We start from the raw sequence: 21169 nt of genomic DNA on the forward strand, positions 1-21169 counted from the left end.
GCAGCAGTCTTTGCTGTAGTCATACGGAAAGAAAACAACATTAAATACTATTAACAAGTGGTCTAGTGGGGAAGACATCAGTAAACAATACTTCCTAAAAGTAGGTCATTTCTTTCTCCCTGATGGGCCACGTTCAATTTATAAAATGTGCATCAGTACCTTTTATGAGCACATAATTTACTGCTTTGTCTTTTTTTTCCCCAGCTATACTTGATTTATTACCAAAACAAGAAAAAAACCTGGGCAGTCATTCAAAGCAGAAATGTTACTTATTTGTGAAAATAATTTTTTTTTCTTTATTTGCATTTCAATGTCTTAAGTCCCAATTTAATAGTAGTTAAGATTTCAGTTACAAGTCATGGAAGAGAAGAATCTGTGATGGAAGTTGCTGCCCAAAAGCTTGGGAGGGTTGTAAAAAAAGCTATAATGTTAAGAGATTAATCCAGTTGAGTTTGGTTAGCTATATTCCTCTAATTTAGAGAAGGAAAAAGACACGCTTTCCCCTATATATAGTTCAGTTAGCAAAATGAAACAGGTTGTGAGGAAAAAAAAAAAAAATCACCAAAGAAATGGATAAGTGACTCTGTTGGTCAGGGAGCATGCCCTGATGGCAGGTTAATCCATTGTGGCTTTCTTGGTACCCCATCCTCCAATTGCACCAATATCAATCAACTATTTCAAGAAAGAGAGTGGCATTTTTACAGAATCTTTTAAAATGTACCATTTCTACTGCTGTCTTGTGCCCAAACAAGTGCAATATGTTTACATGTGGAATCATTGCTCCTGTTGATGGCAGTGTGATAAAATTCGTGCTCTGCACTTAATTTTGAAATGGGGAAGTAATGTATAGTTTTGTATATGGGTTTTAAATGTGTATATATTTTAAGCTGCAAAGGCAAAGATTTCATGCTCATGATGCACGAATTCTTAGGGAGTGTGAGCATTTTAGTAACAGATACAGTTGTTAACTTGGCCAGTTAATGTCACGTAAAATATTTGGCTTTCAAAATCATCCATGTTTTTGCAGTGTATTCTGTTCTTGTCCTCTTCCTGAGGCTGTTAAATCTCTTATGCCCTTCCCCTCCTGCTCAGCTCTTATCTTTATTTTAATGAGGCTGTAGATTCGCAGTTTAATTCTTTTCAGGTTCTTTGAAATACACGTAGATCACTTGTAAGAAAGAAAAATAAAAGACTGAGTATGTAACTATGAAGCAATTCACAGAAGGAAAATTTGAAGGATAGGTATAGTAAGGGGGATTCTGCCCTGTGATTGTAGGTGAGCACCCTGTGATGTGCTTCATCTCATCGCATCCCATGGTGGGAATGCAATTAAATTGAAGTTTTTATCTTGTATGCTACAAATTTTGTAATGTGTAAGTCTTTGCCCCACATGCAAAGCATGTTGCTGTTTATTAATTTGAAACAGGATAAAAGTGTTTGCAGGGTAAATATAACTTAGGGGAATCCCTTATGGTCACATTATATTAGGCAAGTGACTACAGAAGTTGCTGGCTTTTAGGTTCCTCCTGAAAAATTACCTTTGTTGCTTAGTCATGCTTAAAAGACCTGTTTAGGTTGGGACAAGAATTTAATTCTTGCTGTGGGCGTCTCTGTTCTCTGCATCCCATGGCAAATTAGTTCACTGTAAACAGCTTTCCTGTTGTTGGTGTAGGGAGGCTAATGCAATGATGAATATCTGGTGTGCTGTGTGTTCTGTTTGTGTATATGCTCTATGGGGAATTGTGGAGAGGAAAGGAATTTCTGTTCGACCAATTTCTGTTGAGGGGGTGGTGGTACACTGCTCTCCTGGAAGGCCTCCTGGTTTCCTCTGTTTGACATCAATTGAGGGTAATCTCAGTTATTTACTTGAAACACTTTACTCGAAATTAACGAAAAATGCCCAATTTAAACATAAAAAGCACAAAGTTCAAAGCATGGAAGTACTGACATTTATTGCTCCCTCTTGTTTGTTCAACCAGCAGGATCAGCATCCCCTTTTAATGACCTCTTCACTATCCTTAATCATGGAGTTAATTTTTAAAGTGTTTTAAACTTTGCTTCTCATTGTTTTTAAATGAAATTTTAACAATGCAGTTGATTATATACAGTTAGCTTTGCAGAAATGATTGAGACAGTACACGATAGCCTACCAGAGAATTAAAATTACATTAATACAGGGTCAGGACATTTTCACTTATCTTGTGAGCTGCTGTCAGTAAGTGTTATTAGAGAGGAGGGCCAGAATGCTTTTCAAGTCCAGGGTGGTAGTATTGTTTTTTGTAGAAATACAGTAACAAATAAACTGACTTTTATTATAGGAAAGCTGATGATCTCCAGGTGATGCTTTGTAGTATTTACTTCTCCCACATTTGGGTCACAGTGTTTACATTTCCTCATTCTGAAAAAGAGAACCATTAACATGTAAATATTTATTAATTGAGTACTGTAGTTTCCCTGTACGTGGAGGAGGGTAGTACCATCTCTCTTTGTGGCATTCTCCCTTCTCTTGTCCCAGGGCTTTTCTCATAGTTTTGGAGACTAATATTCACTCAGCTGTTGGGGGCTGTGCAGGAAGAAGGGAGGAGAAGTTTATTTGAACCTCTTGGGTATTTAAACATGGAAAATGTTTGCTGACCAAATGATTCTGTAATTCCTCAATCAAAACAAGAAAAAAAGCCAAACATTTGCAAGTCTTACTCAGCTTAGTAACAGACTAAATAGCATTTCTTGGAGGTCAATGATTATTTTTAAAATGATGGAAAGTCTTAAGTGCTACATGCTGTGCGAGGCATGTGATGCCTTCCTTGATTTTAGTCATTTTTTTTAAGGACTTGTTTGAGAAATTTCAGTGTTATTCATGATGTATTTTCTGGGTCTTTATGGCTGGAGTTTAATATTTAGCAAAGAGTTGGCTATTTCCCTGATCTTTTTCCATTTGGGACAGGGTTATGTTTAAAGTATGTCCTGCTTCAAACAGCATTTTTTTTGATATGTGGATTCTTTTCTTGCAATGAACAGTGTTCCTGTGTTTCTGCCTTCAAACCTTGCTTTTTAATCCCTTAGTTTATGTAGAATCACTCTCTATTTATTTAATCTGTAATGAATATTAGTGGTAGGAATCACTACATTATACAGGATCAGGAAATGTTCTGATCACAGGTGCATCATGTACTTAACTCATAGGGAGTTTTTAAGTTGTTTAAATCGGTTGTGAAAGTTAACTCCATGAGGATATTTTAAGAATTCTTTCCTATAACATGTTCTTTTTAATTTGTTGGTGTTAAATACAGATGCAGAATGGTCCATTTTGAAAATACTGGATGGTTTGATCATGCCCTTGTGTTTCCTGGTTTTAATCTTGCTAATGAATCATTTCATTTGTTTACTTTAGCTAACACTAAAATAAGCTACCGCAGCAATATTTAGCCATTTGTAAACTTCAATTTCACTTCTCGTAAAGTTCCCCTTTGTCAGTATGGGCAGCTAAAACAAGCAGAAATTCCTTAAAGCTAATGCTCCATTCTGTGGTAGGGTTTTGTTTTTCAACTAATAGAATGAGAAGAGGCTGGAGTTTAAACTGTAATTTTTATAAAATTTAAATAATGGTATCTAATTTTTGCTTCTTTATTTTCTTATCTAAGCATATATTGTAATCAGCAGGAACCTAAACATTGTTTTAATGCTTTCAGTAAAAAGACTGGTAGAAAAATAGCTTTTTATCCTTTATTTTTTTTTTTTATCCTTTAAAATAAATATTGATAGAAACTATCATAATATGGTTTGTGTTACAGGTGGTGTAATACCAAGGGCTGTACTGCTGCCACATCACAATTTTGTGGGGTTTCAGAGAGTAGTTCTGGTAAGGACACTCAATGATTTATCTCTTTATTTGTCATAAAAGTGGACTGATAGTTTGGTACAATTTAGTATTAGTAATTGCAATATTTCTTAGGTACTGGTTTCTGCGGCACACTGAAACATTAAGTGTTCTTTTACTTGCTGGTCTTTAACAGCTCCTTTTGGAGTTGTTATTGTGTCATGTGCAAATCCATGTTCATTTCATTGAGATATAACACATCAATTCACAGCATGGAAATACTAATAAATAGACCTTTTGACTAAATACCTTGTAAAAACTGTATCGTCTAGATGAAGCGTGGAGTCACTATTGCCTTAGTATGTATGGTTTGGTGTTTTGTTGGTTTTTTTGTTTGTTGTTTTTTTTTTTCTTTTTAATAGAAAGGGGAAAATTTACTGTGTAGTGTTCATAGTATGTTTTTTCCAAGTACTAAAGTCTTGGCTTCCTAAACAAAAATACAAGTATGTGGTTCAGAGGGCAAATATCCAGACCATGTGCTGTTACTTGTCTTCTTTTGGTTTTAAATTTAATGTGCAGTCACAATTCTGCAATTGTTTTCTTTAAATCCATGGAATCATAGAATTGTTTTGGTTGGAACAGACTTTTAAGATCATTGAGTCCAACCCTCTGCCAAGTCTGATGCTAGACCATGTCCATCACCGTCGCATCTCTGCATCTTTTGAACGCTTCCAGGGATGGTAATTCAACCATCTTCCCCAGGGAGCCTGTTCTAGTATTTAATAACCCTTTCAGTGAAGAAATTTCTTCCAATATCTAATGTGAACCTCCCCTGGTTCAACTTGAGGTCATTTGCTCTCACTATTAACAGATGATAGGATGAGAAGTGAGAGAACAGCCTCCTGCATGGCTTTGACCTCCTTTCAGGTAGTTGTAGAGAACAATTAGTTAGCCTCCTTTTCTCCAGACTAAACAACTCCAGTTCCCTCAGCTGCTCCTCATATGACCTGATCTCCAGACCCTTCACCAGCTTTGTGGCCCTTGTCTGGACCTGCTCCATCATTTCTATCTTTCTTGTAGTGAGGGCCCCAAAACTGAATACAGTACTCAAGGTGCATCCTCACCAGGGCTGAGTATGTAACCGCAGTCCTTCTATCATTTCTTTTAATTTTACATACTTTCCTTTTTCTTCTCTCTTTTCCATGGCTAGAGTCACGAGCAGATTACCTTACTTTTTCATTCTGACCCAGTCCACCAACAGCCATGCTCAGTCAGTGTGCCAGAGCACAAATGAGTATTTGTTCTTTCAGTAGTAGATGACTGATACCAAGTTTGTATCTGTAGAGTTTTTTAATATATGCTGTAATTCAACAAATGTCTTGTGGGTGTAGCAGATGTCGTCTTTTTTTCTTTTTTTCTTTTTTTCCCCTAAATCACAATCTCTTAAGTTTTTAGCAGGCTGTATTTATGTATTATCTTAGGTCTGTAGAGGGCACTTAAAGACGAGGGATTTTGTTTTAGCAAACGTTATCTCACAAGTAGACCCCAATGAGGTAGGGAAGGATGTTGCTGACACTTCTTTATGGCCTCACTCTTGCAGGGGACTGCTGTACTGGATCTGCTCCAACAAATCACTTAAGCAATTGAAGTTGGTGGGAATAGAATATGTTTAAATAATCTTCTGGATTGATCCATATCTGTGTGTACTTTCACAAGCACTTCCCTTTTTTTTGTTGTTTTCTAAAAGCAAGATGGGGCACACAAGAACTTTGTAATGTAATTCTCTAACTTCTAGTCTTTCTGGGTTGAGGATATTGGGACAAACTTTTTTGAGAAGGCTCTGGAAGCTAATAAGTTATGGAAGCAGAAGGATGCTGTTTGAAGATGTTAAGTGAATTGGTGTAAAGACCAAAGCCATTTTCCCTGCTGTCATTGCATTAGATTGGTCTATCTGCAATATTTGGGCATGGTAATGTTCTATACAGAATGGTTTCCAGCCCTTTTGGTATGTAATACCATGAGCATGCACAAATCCTACATGTAGACTTATGTTAGAGTGCCTAAGCCATGGATTGGAAGAAAATAGGCTTTTCACATTTGTGAGAGAAATGGCATTGTGAAGTTTTGAGTAGCATTACTCAAGAATGTAAAACAGCAATTTTGCAAAGTAAAGGCATCACAGCTTTATAAATATTGTAAGAAAAGAAAGATGATGAGAGCTCTTTCGGAGTCTGAGAAATACTGAAAATTTTTCAAAATGTTGTGAGCAATTTGTGCAGTACTTATTAAAGTATAATATCATCTGGAGAAGTCATGGACTTCATCCTCTTTATCATGTCTTTACTTTCAAATAATGCTCCTATAACTGGAAATCTATGAGCACATTTTTTCGAGTGTAGAATCTGTTATTCCAGCATTTGAGGTAAGGTAAAGATAACCTAATGTGGTGGCGCTTTTTTTTTTTTTTAAATCCATCATGTCTAATTTGTTTAAATCTGAACTAACAGAAATAGTTACTGTGATTGCTTAATTCTGCAAAAGATAGAATAGAGGTCATCTGTGGGACAATTTGAAGAGCGTTTCAGTGCAGCTGCCTATGTAATGGTAGCCTGCAGTTACAAGACATGGTGTATTTCCATCTCTGCTGATGTTTTAACTTGACTAAGCAAAACTATTCTCTCTACACAAAGCTATGATCATGTTTCCAACTACGCTGGTAGAGGAGACTGTTTAATTCAAAATAGCACCTCATGGAGGGGAGGATCTTTATTCGACAGATGAGGTATCTTCAGCTTTTGAATAGTTTGCTTCAAAGGAGATTAATTAAAAAATTAGTGGCAACAGATGTCTGATGCTGGCCTGAGCAGTCAGAAAGAAGAGGAAGTGTCCTGGGCTTGAACTTTTTATCTTAATTAGATCCTTTGTGACTTTCAGCCGATTTGGTAAGAGTTCCTTCAGTAGACTCTTGCTTCTGGTGTACAAAGCCAACAGTTTTAAATTTTTATGGTTTTGTCTGTGGGCAGTCCTGAAACATTTGCATACAGCTTTGAAGGATATTTCCTTTACAAACCAGGTATTTTATATATAAAAAGCTGGGGGTTTATATCCCATGTGCTATACAAAAAAAAGCAAAAATAGTGTTCTTTTAAAACAGTTTAATACTTTCTGAAACTTGTTGTGTATCTATCTACAGGTGTGTTCAGTTTCCTTTTACTAGTCAGACACTGAACACTGCCAAATTTGCAAGAACACCATTTGTTATGCTGCTTTAATCTTTGAAGAGCAATAGTGCAATTGTTTCTACAGATAGAGGTGACTTTGCAATGTGTAGAAGTTGTCTGGGGCTGTGTTATGGCAGGCATGTTCATTGGATCTCTGGGAATTTTTCCTTCACAGTAGTATAAATATGCCTCTAGACTTAAATGCTGATGAAGTGTCAGAGCTTGGCATTCATTCAAAGCTGTCCTTAGTCTAGATAATTTGAGTTAGGTAAAACAGTCCATTTCAACAGACAAGGAAAGACGTTTGGTTTTATTTTTCAGGTCATTTTGTAAAAGAAAAGGCTGCTTTTGATGATTCAGGTATTGGAATAGCTCCCAGGAAAAAAAAATCTACATTGCAGAGTATGGAAAATCTGGTCAAGGATGATGACTGTATTGCATGTCTTTTCTATGTGCTATAGGCATATCACCTCAGTATGTATGCTGTTCTTAATATTCTGCCAAAAGACTCTTGATACAGCTTCATTTAGAGAAAAAAAATAAGATGCTTAAGGCATAAGGGAGACCAGCTTAATGTCTAGACAACCATTGGAGGCACAAGTGAGTTTTTCATTAAGTGTATATACTCAAAGGGAAAAATCAATACTATTTCTTAGGGAAATTCTGGTATAGCTCATATGAGACATTCTTTGCCAAAATACATAGCACTAAGGCATAGGCACCATAGTTTTTGCCCATGACAACTCCCACAGTCAAGCTTTGAGATGTGGTACAGAGTGGGATGTAGATATGCAGAGACTGAATGTCTGCATTGAAGATGGTTATTGTTGCAGAAACAGAAAATTTTATCAATTGAGGAAAGAGGCGCTGGCAGGATTGGAAAACAATCTGAATCTTGTTGCATGTTTTTGTCAGAGCTACCTATGTCCCAATGAGAGTCTCATGTCTGCACCTCAATTTCTTGTGTAGTTGATTGTCCAGTCCCATGGTAGAATCTGAGGCATGGGCTGTTCAAGACACTTAACTGTCTCCTTGGTTATTATCTTGCTGACTTCTAGCCTGTGTGTGGCAGAGGCAATGACAGCCATGAGAGACCAACAGTGACAGAATGGTGGCCCAAGGATGCCCAGTGTTTTATTTAAGTAGAAGTAAAGCAGTGCTCTGACCTCACAACCTACACCTTTTATTGACCTGCCTCTGGACTGCCATTTCCAGAGCTGTCTCAGCACTTACAGGCTTGCCCAGCTGCCCTGATGAGTACAGTGCCTCTGAGATGCTGCTTGGATTGTTGTTGCTTTATTTCTTTCTTACTGCTTAATAGATCACATCTGCATTTATATAGTGCAGTGAAAGAAGAAAAGAGAATTTAACATTGGTCTCACGTTTTTGTTATTTTAGGTTGTAAATAGAAAATAGAGCAAGTACAATGATAATACTGTGTCACAACCTAAGACAAATGAATCATTTTGTGCAGTCTGTGGCTGCAAGCAGTTGTGTTCACGAGTGGCAGTGCCCAGTCCCCTTAGGAGGGCTGAGATCATAGATATTAAATTCTTACTGCAGTAGTTGATTTAAATTTAACAGATAAGAAGAGCTTTGACTCTTCAAATGCCAAAAATAATGTTTGTCAGACAGTGTTTGGTTTTTATTTCATGGGTTTTAAGAGATGTGTCAACTTGGCCATAGGAAATACCCAGGTGAGACAAGTGCATCATGTCCTGTTCTTTATTAGAAGTCAATTTCAATAAGCTTCCAAGTGATTTTGGTGCTTCTGTAAAAGCTAGCTACCTCATTTCAAAGTCCCCCCAAAGTTAAATCTTGAGTAAGTGTGGTTGGTTTCTGATCAGTTTCAGCCCTCCTTTTGCGAAAATGAATTTCTAAGCATTACGTTCATTTTAATTAGTACATCTCTCTTCTCTGAGGAATGCTCTGATTTAATCATTTCTTCCTGCTATTTTTTTTTTTTTTAAAGCATAGATAAAGATGGTTTCATATTGCCCTTCTGCACTTGGTCTTGTTTGCGTTGGTAACTGAATTACTGTCATATAAGTTCAGACACTCAATTTGATTATTTTTGAACAAAAAATGTGCTACAATCATAAGGCAGCTTTTAAAGACTCAGAGCTGCAGCGCACACTTATTAATACCATTGTTGCATTTGGTTTTATTTGGGAATACAAGAAAGTGGTGTTGTAGGTGGTATTGATGGAGTGGTTATGAAGAAAGGATGTCTTGTTTTGCAGATTAGCAATGTAAAAAGGCAGGGGTAGTGGAAGGGTGTGGGAGTGCACATCTCTAACGTAGATTCACATGTTACTCTTTTTTTACATACAGAGGACCAGCTATGGAAACGTATTATCTGTTGTTTTTAGGTTGGCCTACGATGTTTGTTTGGTTTGTTGTTGGTTTTGGGGTTTTTTTGTTTGTTTGGTTGGTTGTTTTTTTTTTTAGTTTCTTAAGGTCCTGAACTCGTAATGGTTATTTACCTGCAGATTCCTTGAGTCTAATTTCAGGCTGCTTTAGTCAACAGGGCTGGATGTGAAAATATTTGGGTAAAAGGAGAGAGTTGAGGTTTTTAATCTGAGAGTAAACTTTCTTAAGCTTTCTCTCTATTCATGCATAATGCTGCAGTCAATCATGAGTTACATGTCTTTAAATCTTTTAGGTGAACATCTTGGGGCTAGAAAGAACTTGTCAGTTTACATTTAATTTATTCCTGGCTTTAGGATATGTTTCATGGCTGTAGAGAACTTTGAACGCTAAATATAATGAAAGTTAGCACATATTTTCAGTACCAAATTCTGCTGTCCAACTGCAGTTAGATTCTCAGCGTTTACTATCCGAGTTACTCGAGAAAAACACATCTGAAGCACAATGTATTTCTACTATGAACAGTCATAAGAACCAATCTACCTGTTTGTCATCAGTCCACAGCTCATGAGTAATGTTGCCTTTGTCCCAAGTAGTCAGAAATAGCCAAGGTTTTTTATTTAAAACAAATGAACAAACCCCACCCCACATAACAAAATTCTGCATTCTTAATATAATTAGTTGTTTTCCCTATCCAAAGGGCACTGTTTGCTTTTTCTTCATCCCAGTTTAATAAATAAAGAAAGAAATTTGGTCTCCTTCTCAGTAAGTAGCAGATTCTGATGTGGTTGTTCTTGATTAACGTCACTAAAGCAGGAGATGATAACTTCCGTGTTAACAATTTATATTTTCCTAACTTGAAATTGTAATAAATTGTAACTGAAGGATCTGTGTCCCATGAGGTTACTGCAGTGTTTGGGGTGGGTTGGTTTTTTGGGTTTTTTTTTTTTGGTGTTTTTTTTTTTTTTTTTTTTTTTTTTGTTTGTTTGGGGTTTTTTTTTTTTTTTTTTTTAATTCTTGGGGTTTTTTAACCTCTTTATGGTATTTTCTCACAGGGGGTTTAAGTTTCATCTTTATTCTTCAGAAACAGTGGACTCAGAGCTGTTAGTATTCAACAAAACATCTGCCTCAGGAAAAAATCGGCAGCTTTCATGCTCTCACAAAGGAATTTTAGAAAAATTATTTGTTATCACCAAACTAGATGCTGCCTGAGTACATAATTCCAAAGCTTCTTTTCTATGGGAAAAGCATATAAGACTGGGCTTAACAATGAGGAAATAAGATGGGTTTATTTGCATTTAGAATAGATCTCTTCAACTGCTCAGGGAACCTCATTACCGACTCTCTTTTCTTTTTTTCCCCCATGATGAAATCACATGCTTATATCCCCAACACTGCAGAAGTTGTGCTGTACCTGATAATCCAAAATGTTTTCTAAGATAATGTTGGAGTTGGGGAAGATGCTCATATGCAGAGAGAGCATCCCTTCTCCTGAGTCTTCCACTACAGGAAATTCTTCTCTTGCTCCATTTATGTGGTTAATATTAATTATGGGGTAGTTCTGTCAACTTGTGTGCTGAAAATTAACCTTGCACTTGATACTAGCTTTGAAGGTGCTAAAAATGCTGAGATGAGAACATTCAGGTTCATTCACCAAGGGCAAAGCATATGAGTCCTGTGTTGAAGTACATGTTTGTGTGGCTGTGTCCAGACCATAGTTAAGGGTATTTGGGTTTAGTTTTCTCTTTGTTCACTGGGAAAGACTAACTATGCCCCAAAGACTTTCAGGAGTTTAGGATAATTACCTGAGTAATGATAGCAACTTGAATAGAGCATAAACCCCTTGCATTTTGCTGAAAAGACCCATTTCAAAACCATGAGGCAGTGGTGGCTTCTAACAAATGTTTTGAAACTTAGACTCTAGAAAAATCCATTGGTGTATAGCAGAATGCTCTCAGATCTTCTAGACAAGGGCTGCTTGAGTCCCTGCACGCTCAGCCTCACTGGGCACACCGCAGAAGGTTTCAAGTCTTTCTGTTTTTCTTTTGGTTATGGAAAATCTGTCAATGTGCAGTATGGAATGGACTTCAGCAAGGAGGTGCCTAGCCTTATGCTAACATAAGCTGTAGATGTCAGTATGGTGCAGAGGGGTCCAGGAAAAGATGCTGGCTGGTTCTGGCAGGTGTGCTTTTTTTGTCTCGGTTTCTGCACTTGTTCGTATGCTGCTAACTCCGGTCTCTGCTATGCTTTGTTATTCTGCATAGGTATAACTGCAGTTTGATGTTGTTATGGCAGCATTAAAAAACCCTTTCTAATCAAGAATGAGGGAACCCACTGTGGTAAATACACTGAAGTGAGTCAGACAAAGGCCTTTCTCCTGCAGGCACTTCAGGACGTGACTCAGGGCACAAAGCTAAACAAACAAGGACACATAAGATGAACAGGGCTTAGTGGGAATAGAAATCACTGTTGTTGAAGATGAATTGAATTTTTTTTGTTGTTGTTGTTGTTTTTTTTAACCACCAGAGTTTATTTGTGCAAAATGTTGGTGACTCATGTGTCGTAATGGGAAAGTAGTGAAAGAAGAACATAGAAAAAGAAATTACTGAAGGAGGTAAGTTAGTGCTCTTGAAAACAATTGGAGAGATGAATTCATGAGTGCAGATTATGTGCAGGCAGTGGGTGGTGAAGGGGTGAAAACCAGGGCAAATGTGTGACCACAGGATCAAGATCATATGTCAGATCAAGAGATGAAAGCTAAAAGATGGATCACCAGCTTGGGAAAGGAAGGACAGGAGACAGAATCTGCAAACGAGTGATAGTATGGGGAGATGGAAGAGGAGTCCACATATCTGTATGAAAAAATCCCCAGTCAAGATGCGGATGCTATACTGGGAGTGCAGTGGTATCTTTCCACAGATGCTTGTAAGAACTACATATGGTAGTTTATTACCATCAGGTAGCAATACAAATATTTTAATCATAACAAATAGAATCCATGCCAGGCTACATGGCTACTAGTCACCACTCCACCGTAAGATTTCCAGAACACACACCCTACCCCTACTCCCAAACCCTAGAAAGTCTGTTTATGAAAGTCTGCCCAAATGTCAGTAGTTTTTCATTGACGGCATTAATCCAAGCTCAGAACAAATACTATTTTTTTTTCTTGTAAGCCATCAATATGCAGGTCAGCAGCAGCAGAATAGTGAAAAACTGTGTCACTGTTAGTGCACCAATATCCATCAGCTCAAGCAATTGATGCAGATGTAATCACTGTCTCTAATAGAAATGAAGTCAGGGTAATGGAACATTGGCTCAGGATCAATGTCTCCTATTTTGAAAATAAACCCCCTCAGCTTTGCCTTTGCATTTATGTACCAGCAGGCCACCACATCATTCAATTCAATTGACACAGTCCCTTACAGCCCTGAATGATCTATTGTGGGAACATCAGGAACAACATATTGGAAAAAATGGAATGTTCTTGATCAGACTTACAGGCCCTGTTTTCCAGCAGTGAAAATGAGAATAAATCAGCTGAGAGCAGAAACTTAGCACAGCATGGAGATTCAACTCCATTTGACTGTTTAATTTCTACATGTTCTTGATCAAAAAGCTTGAACCATAGCACTTGTGCTTGTTTTCAGTGGTGCATGGTCATGAGCAGAAGATGTTTTTAGGATGTTGTTTCTCCCCTACCTTAGTCTCAGCAGAAGCTGGTGGAGATTCTTTTGACCAACTTGAGCTCTTCTCAACCAGTTATTTTCTTTGAAATTTTCACTCAGCACGATCCAAGTGAGGATTAATGGGTTGCTTCCACATTCATCCATAATTAATTTTTTTTTCAAAGGTTTTCATGCTGCACAGCAGATCAGCTCTTTAACTGCATGCTAAAAACCGGGTGCACACCAAAGAGGTCTGCTGCATGGGATTTTTAAACAGTGGAGCAGCATCTTCCAGTGTTTGGCTTTCTTTCACTGTATTCCAGCAACATCCTGCTTTTCTGTGTCTAGATCCTGACAATATTACCAGGCTATTATTTTAGCACTTGGTACAGCCATTTAACAATTTTACAAAGCCTTCTTGATTCAGGGTCTATAAGTTTGATTGCATAAGTCTTAATTGATTTAAATTAGGTATTGCTGAAGGATTGTAACTGTGTCTAAAGGGACATCCTTCTAATGGCCTATGAATGGAAGCTCTACAGCTTGCTTGATGCTAACTGCTATTCCTGTGGTGGCCCCTCCAATACAAAAACTTTCCCTCTTTGGAGGCAAATCTTTCTCCCTGGAGTAATGACAAGCATTTGCCTGTTACTTTCCTCTCTATTACAGAGTTAGAGATATTTTGTATACAGAGCTTAGATGGTGGACTTTGAAGGCCATTTTGTAAAGTAACCCATACTGCTCAAGCTTATGCTGCTGCTTCTCGAGGTAAATGCTCTAGTTCTGGTAATCAGTTGGAAGCTATCTGTTTCTAATCAGTTTTAGAAGTGCCCTAGTTCCAGTTTAGCTGCCATAAGCATCTGCCCAGCTTGTGTGCAGGTAGGACAATGTAGCCATGAAAGTCATCCCGTCCAGCTGTGCGTTTTTCCTTTCCAAAAAATGCCATTGGTCTGGACTTAGGTGTTTGATTGAGGAGAGTTTGCATAATGTTTGGTTATGTTTCCTGGTGTGCTCTGAGGATTAGTTAAGTATTGAAAGACGACAGTACTTTAACTTTTAACTATTACTTCTGGACAGATTACATTTAATCTTGGCTGCCTTCAGGGGAGTGAAATGAGATGTTTGGGTATGGGAGGGATCTCACAGGGAGTTAAGGAGAGAGAGATTTCATGAAGTAGTCAAAACTGAGACAGGACTTTCTGCTGGTGGTTTTACTGGCATATAAGTGCATGTTCTGAGCAGCTGCATTTGCCTTTTAAGCTTTGAAGGAATAACATATTGGTCTTGAAGAAAGATGTATTAGAACTACTTCCATCTCAACAAGGTTGTAATTATCATGCAGAAAAGTTGCACCTGGAAAGAGAAGTCTGTTTTCATTGTTTCCCAAATAGTTGAAAAGTCTTTAAAATAATACTAACATACAGTGCCTTTTGCTGTTATGATACAGGAAATAAGGAGAAAAAAGTCCCCCAGACACATAATTTCTTCTTGCATTGCACTGTATCAAGAGGAGGAAAAAAAAAAAAAAAAGAGAGAAAGAAGGAGGTTTAATAACCCGAAGAGTGTTGAATAAAGTGTTAGTACCAGAAATATCCCTGTTTCTTTAGTCAGTCTAAGAATTTACAAAATATAGCTGCCAAGAATCACTGCAAGGTGCCCTATAGCTGTCCAGGAAGATGTATTTTTAACTCCAGAAAGCATAGAAGTTTGCAGCTTTGTAGCCATAGCCATGGAAATATGACACTGGATATACTGTCGCTTGTCTCTCTGCAGTAACATCCGGAATCCCAGTCTCCTGGGTCACGCATATGACTTTGGGGAGGAGATTCATAGTTCAGTAATTAAATACTACTTTGCTCTAGGCAAAACCAACAGTGGGCTTCATCTGCAGCTTATTTTGTAATAGTACTCAGGACTCTGCTTGGTGTTTCTGGGGACTTGAGTACTCAGATAAGGAGAGAGTAACTTATTTTTAGCTAAGGCTTTGGGTGGTTTTGTTGCTTTGGGTTTTATTTCCCCCCCCTTTCAGGATTATAATTCTTTCTTTTTTTATTTTTTTTTCCCCCTGAAAATTTCAAACTGCCTTTGTCATCTCGTATGCTTCATACTCTCAAATTGGCACAGAAGGACAGAGTCTGTTGCCATAAATTAGGTCATTAAGGCTGAAGTACAGAATACAGATATTTATCGCCTGAGCTAAGGAAAACAATTCAGATGAAGAAAGGAAACTTTTTTTTTAGTATGTGGAAATGAAGCTGTATTCTTGAGACTAACAGCAAATCAGCAGGCTTAAAAGATGAGCATGAGAAGCATCTCTTGTTTTAAATTGGTGGAAAAAACCTAGCAAAGGCTTGATCACATGGGAAATCAGTGAGAAGCTTCATTAGGTAGAATTACAGATAATTTTTTTATGCAAGTTCACATTTGACGTAGATTATTGAATCTTAAAATTAAAAAAGGGCACATTTAAAGAAGTAATTTAGAGACAGGTAAGAATGAAGAAAATTAGATAACTTTCATCTTGAAATATATTACAACAAAGCTTATGCATTTAATTTAAAGAACATTTTCAATTAAATTCAGAAGGTTAGAAAGAATTCCTAATTGCAGATTGTCAGATAGTAGAATTTTAATAAGGATTCGTTTGTATTGTGCCCAGTACAATATCAGACCCTGTCTCTCAAGTGAAGATGTGAAAGAGCAAATAGGAATGTTTAGAGCAATTAGTTGATACAGGTAAAGAAAACTCAGTTTTGGGGTGTTTTGGTTCTTTTTCAAGTATGAGAAAATGTTCATTTTGATTGAAACTGCTGTCTAATAAATCCTTACACAGAAGGATATATAACAGTAGTTGTATGTTGTGTGGCTGATACACAGTAACCACTAGATTATTTTGTGAGTTTTCCTTCTAAATATCTTCCTAAAGGACAATGTTTAATTCCTCTTTGGATACCTTACTGAGTTCGACATCTATTTGGGGTAGATCCACCGTGTCTTGAGGAAGAGTCATTGGGGAATGCCTTAGTAAAAGAACAGCCACCAGCAACAGTGGAGCCTCTGATTAACACTCCAGACCTGCAAGCTACTCACATGGCAGGTTTGGTATCTGAATGAAGTCCTGAAACCTCACAAATCCAGGAGTTTGCCTGGTCTGAGTGGTTGGATTTAAGTAGCACCCTTATCACTCTCTTCAGCATCTCCAAGTTGATGAAGCAGACTTGGTGGTATTGGTGCCTCACTGTCTTAATTGACCTGGATGCAGTTGGTGGAGTTTAGTATATTGGCACTTTCCTGGGCTACAGAATATTGTCTGTCCCCTGAGCTACTGTGACAGCAATCACATTGCTGTCAAGTTTAGCAGGCAGGTTTGCCAAGCTGAGGGACTCCCAGTGTTAGTTGCAAAGCATAATAAAGAAGAATTTTGTATCACGAAGGATGCAATTTTTGTTTGTTTTGTTAGTTCGGTTTGGTTGTTCTTGTTTGTTTTAAAAAGTAAAACAAAATAGTTATAAAACTTTGCAAAGGACTTCTATGCACTTTGAAATTTTTTTTTTGGTGGAGTTAAAAACGTAGGGTTAGGTGATACAATTTTTCTTTTAACTGTCACGATCAATAAAAAAAGGTAGATTCTTAAGCAGCAATTAAGAAAAAATTATGTCACTGGCTTTGTACACACATTGGCAAAATACTTGCCTGGATTTCTTGCGAAAGAGGGGAAAATAAAAGGACAAGGGGCAATATTTCTGTTGGTTTATTCTGTATATATTCTGTACAGATTTATTCTGTAGCCAGACTTCTATTTTCCATGGATAAATGTAGCAGTCTGTTCATATCTGAATATTAAACATTTTTTCAGAGATAACCAGAGCATTAGCTGTTCTCTTTAATATATCATCTTTGGTAACAAAATGATGATTGGTGTGTTTGGGGGAATTACTATTCATGGAAATCTGACAGTTTTTTCTGTTATCCTACCTAATTAGGGTGTGTTAGAGCCTATCTAAAACTGCAGAAGTGTTGTTTTCTTAGGCTGTTTAGTACAATAAATCTGAGTGTAGTAAATCTACTGTATGTTATAAAACCATGATTAAGAGATACTAAGTGCTAAACTGATCCATAAACTTCCTCAGGTTCAGGTTCGGTTTAGGGGAAAGAAAATACCACCACCAACAACCAAAAAAACTCTCAAAACAACAACAACAACAACAACAAAAAATTTTACCAATCCACAACAACAACAAAATCAAACAAGAAAAAACACAACAAAAACCACAAAACAAACAAAACACCCACCCAACAAAAAACAACCAACCAAAGAACCTTGTGGGCCAGGAGCCATATCAAGTGGCATCTATTCTCTAGCATTAAACATGAAGCTGGAGGAAGAGTACAAAGGTAAGCATAAACATGCAAGAAACTTAATTTCCTTTGGAAAAAAAGTAGTTTACAAGTGCCTTGTGTGATTTCTGACATGGATGTTGAGTGGGAATAAGTGGATCAGTTTGCCTAAAGCAGTTACATGTCTTGTCTGACTTGTGGCACATCTAGCTCTTGAGTAGATCTGGAGGCCAGCATTTGTATAGGTAGTTGACTTTTATTTTATGGCTGATATGTTTTATGCCTGATAAATTTTGGGAGTTCAGGGACTTCCAATGGTGATATTAAAAATTACCTGGGATGTCTTGATACTATGCTGATTCTAATTGAGCAGTGGTTTTATAAACCTCAGGCTGATCCTTCAAGAAGAGCATCCTACAGATTACTTGTGCATGTGGCTTGGTGGTTTGGGATGATCAAAGAAGAAGAGGGTGATGAGTTACGTACACTGTAATATAGTTTTGTTGATGCTACAGTACTGTGACCACCACGGGGGCAAGTGTGGGCTGAGAGGCCCATGGGCTGACAGGAGGCATGTGGAAGTAGACTTTGTTTTGAACGATGAATATTGATCGTAGTGTAATCCCAGGGACTGGAAGCCCATGAGCAGTTTGGGCATAATTCGTAAGCCCTCATGCATGTGCTTTTGTTGTCTGGTGTGTTGTTTTCTTTCTTTCTTTCTTTCTTTCTTTTTTAATTTAATTCTAGTTTTACCAGTAAGGAATCTTCTTCACGTGTGCTGCAACTACTCCAAGGTACAAAACAAAAGTAGTGGCAAGTGGGAGAGGTTTCCTTTAAAGCATGCTTGGAGCTACCACATCAGTTTGGGTGCATCATACTTTGCCATATTTCCTATAAATCCACAGAATTATTTGAGGAAGACTTGGAATTTTTATAAGGACCTAAAGAAGCATCTTGTACATTTTCAGGCTGGATTTGGTACATACAGGTGGAAATATCTTGAGATATTTTTAAGGAGCCTAGAAATGTAAGACTGGTAGAAATTGTGATTTCTACTTATTTTGGTCTATTTTTTCTGTCTTTTTGTTTATTTAGCTGCTTTTGTTTATTTAACTGCTGTATCTAAAATAAAAGCAATATTAATACCTATTAAGTGCCAAAATAAGTAGCCAATTGCAAGTGAAAATAGTGGATTTCGGGAAATAAACTATCATTAACGGAGTAGGTTTGTTAGTATTTGGGATGTGTGTGTACATGCATGGGTGTGCATGGAGAAAGAGAAACTTTTTTTTTTTCTCCTCCTAATCTTATTCTTTTCAACCTTCTCTACTCATGTTTCCAGTTCCAGTTACATGACGCCACTTCTTAGAAATCTTCTCTGCCACCTCCCAAACAAACCCTGGGGCCGTGTTAGGGCATTAGGAAAAATGACGTTCACGTGGTTCATAGGTTAGCGGGTTTATTTTCCTTCCAGTTACCGTTTCTCTTTGGCAGATATGCTTGGCAAATTTTAACTTCAGTATGAATTGAGGTGGGGGCTGTGCGTGTTGAGCACTGAGAGCAGTGTGGCCAGCGGTTTGGGGGTTGGTGGGTTTTCTTTGCATCCCACCTCTCTTTGTTTTTGCCATCATCTCCCTTGCTGCCACTATCTCGGGTCATTCCCACAGGTTACTTCCTAGGAAGATACGAGCAAGGAGGGGAGGCAGCACAGTTCCTGGGGTGGGAACAGCAGCAGCTTCACCATCACATGCAATAGGGTTCATCCAGCTCCAAGCAGCTTTTTCAGTTGTCTGCTAAGTCTATGCCCAAAGCTGGAAGTGGCCATACTGCAGAGTCCTTTGGTGGAGCAGATGAGAGGCTTTGCCTCTAGTTTCAAGGGTTGATGTATAAGCCCGGTATCAATGTAAAAATTGTCAAGTGGAAACAGTTATTGTATTCTTTCCTATCTGTACTTCTGCTGCATTTTCTCTTTCATGTGACAGTTTGCTTTTGCAATGGGAAGAAAGGTGGTTCAGTGTTGCTTGTTCTTCTCACAGTTCCTCACTCCCTTTGGCTGGGTGATAGCTGGGTGATGGGTGTCTCTTGGGTGCTGACTGAGCCACTAGCCTGGGATGGGGCTAAATACAGAAAAAGGCTTTCAGTAAATTTAGATGAGCACCAATAAAAAGGATAAATCAATATCCTGGTAAAAAACAGAAACCCTTTGCACGCTTTTCAGTTTCATGTCCTCATCAGGCAAACCGTTTATTTATTGCACACAGCAGTGTTTTTTTGGCTGCTGGGGTAGAGATAGAGAAGCCAGGGTTGCACTGCCACCTCTTGATGGCCAGGCAGGACAGCATGTGGCAGCATTCCTGGTCTTAACCAAGGCCTCTTGTGGAAAACACTGAACCAACCTTGAAAAATTACACTCATTTGGCTTGGGCAGGTTGAACAGCACTTTTAAAAGAGAAGCAAAATGTTTGCTTTTTTTCTGTAGCTATCCAGCTACAAAATAGGTGAATTTATGTGGCATCCCCACAGTGCTGACTGGAGTGGAGAAGCAGTTTTATATTAATAATGCAAGTGTTTTCTATGTAGCAAATAGCACTTGCATCTGATTTCTGCATTTGGATCTGTCTTTTTGGGTGATGCAGTTTGTTTGGTTTTTTTTTAATTAATATCAGACCCTTGAAACAAAGGGTCTACTATTTGTGTAATGCAAAGAGGCTTCTTTACATGTCTTTTTAAATTTAATTACTTTAATTTCTGGAGGGAAATAGTTGTTCCTCTTCCTGCAGAACTTTTCCGTAACAAGCTGTCTTAAATAAAGATGATGTGTGCTGGGTGTGACAACATAACATAGCTGAATAAATTTAGTGTTTGGACCTGCCTGTAGTAGAATTGGTTGCTAATGCATGAAATGGATAAAAATTATATTTATTTCACATGGTGCTCAAGAAACAGGCCCTCAAAGTGTATTGTAATTTGCTGGGTATACCTTGCATGTCAGGCATTGCTGAGGGCTGTGGATGGGTGGGGCAGGGTTAGTGTCTATGGACCTTTCTTTACAAGTCCCTAGAATTTACTGTACTGGAACAATTATTTTTTTCCTTTAGAGATAAGGATTTAAGTAGTTCTGTCCTTAAGAAATTATAACCATTTCCCTATCTTTGACAGTGCAGTATGCTCAAGGTGTTCTAAAATCGTGAGGTCTGGGTTTTTGTAGATGCATCCAGCATCTCATACAGCCCATTGTTTCCCATGCAGGATAATCCCCAGCTCTTCCACTTGGGTCATTCTGGTCCCAGCTGGGTCTAAGCCCTTCCTGTGCAGCACTCAGACTGTGTAACTGACCGTGTAATTTTTCCTGTGCCTTCTCCATACCCAGTGGGCAGTGCACGCTGCGCTCACTCCTACCCCAGCTATTAGCTGGATGGGCGAGTTTGGAGATGTCCATGTGCTCATTGGCTCTTCAGGGTTCATCTGTAGTTTCAGGCAAACGCGTTTCCTTTTAATGTCTGAATTCATCCTGTAACCTCCCTTCATATGAAGTTTAGTTGGATCTGCCTACTACAACGTTATGGGACTTGTAGGAAAGTCACATCTTGGACAGCTCTTCCCAGTGTCAAATGTGATTGCAACTGACTGGTAAAATTCTAAAGTTAGATGATAAGAAAGAGAGTATGGTCATTTCCTCCTGTTTGGGGAAGTCTTTCTAGGAAAAGATACCTAGGAAGAATATGTATGGCAGCCTTGCAGCACCAATTACAACT

This window comes from Indicator indicator, chromosome 13 (assembly GCF_027791375.1).
Source record: "Indicator indicator isolate 239-I01 chromosome 13, UM_Iind_1.1, whole genome shotgun sequence".
In the NCBI taxonomy this organism is placed as follows: domain Eukaryota; kingdom Metazoa; phylum Chordata; class Aves; order Piciformes; family Indicatoridae; genus Indicator; species Indicator indicator.